Raw genomic sequence first — 207 nt, forward strand, 5'->3', positions numbered from 1 at the left:
GTTCCGGCGCTGCGCGTTCCCCCCCCCTCCTTCGCAGGGCAGAGCGGTGCCGGAGGCGGCCGGGCCGGGCCGGGCTCGCTCCGTGCCTACCTCTGCGCGCCAGCGGCSGAAACCCTTCCTCGGGCAGGGCAGGAGGCCGAGGTGCCCCGGCAGCGAAGCAGCCGCACGCAGCTCTGCCCCCCCCCGGAGCCTGGAAACAGGGAAAGC

This window comes from Apteryx rowi, unplaced genomic scaffold (assembly GCF_003343035.1).
Source record: "Apteryx rowi isolate R43461 unplaced genomic scaffold, aptRow1 scaffold_217, whole genome shotgun sequence".
In the NCBI taxonomy this organism is placed as follows: Eukaryota; Metazoa; Chordata; class Aves; order Apterygiformes; family Apterygidae; genus Apteryx; species Apteryx rowi.